The 320-nt window shown below is 82.2% G+C and overlaps 1 protein-coding gene across 2 annotated transcripts in view; it reads right to left on the reverse strand.

Moving 5' to 3' along the window:
• USP22 (ubiquitin specific peptidase 22) overlaps nt 1–58 on the reverse strand; it is a 193,723-nt gene extending 193,665 nt beyond the window's left edge. Inside the window, exon 1 of one of the 2 annotated variants that reach the window (XM_034784873.1) lies at nt 2–58. The gene's annotated coding sequence lies outside the window, so the exon portion shown is untranslated. The remainder of the gene's footprint in view (nt 1) is intronic. The other variant, XM_034784872.1, reaches the window with a different exon arrangement.
• Between the last annotated feature and the right edge of the window lie 262 nt (nt 59–320).

The raw sequence follows: 320 nt of genomic DNA on the forward strand, positions 1-320 counted from the left end.
CACGGACACGGGACGGGGCCGCCGCTGGCGCGCTCGCTCCCAGGCTCCGGGGCGCCGGCCCCCTCACGCCGCCCGCCGCTGGCTCCGGCGGCGCGGCCTCCCCCGCCCCCGCCCCCGCGAGCTGCAGCGGGGCGCGGGGAGCGGCTCGCCCCGAGAGCCGGGCTCCCCCCGGCTCCGAACAAAGCGCGGCGGCCGGGCGGCAGCGCACAAAGATGGGGCTGGCGAGGAGGAGGCGGCGGCCGCTGCCGCCCCCAGAGTGGCCGCCGCTGCCGCTAACTCATGGAGGCCGCTGGGAGGCGGTGGGGCTCGGGGGGACCCTG

The sequence above is a fragment of the Trachemys scripta genome, chromosome 10, assembly GCF_013100865.1.
Source record: "Trachemys scripta elegans isolate TJP31775 chromosome 10, CAS_Tse_1.0, whole genome shotgun sequence".
NCBI classification, from domain to species: domain Eukaryota; kingdom Metazoa; phylum Chordata; order Testudines; family Emydidae; genus Trachemys; species Trachemys scripta.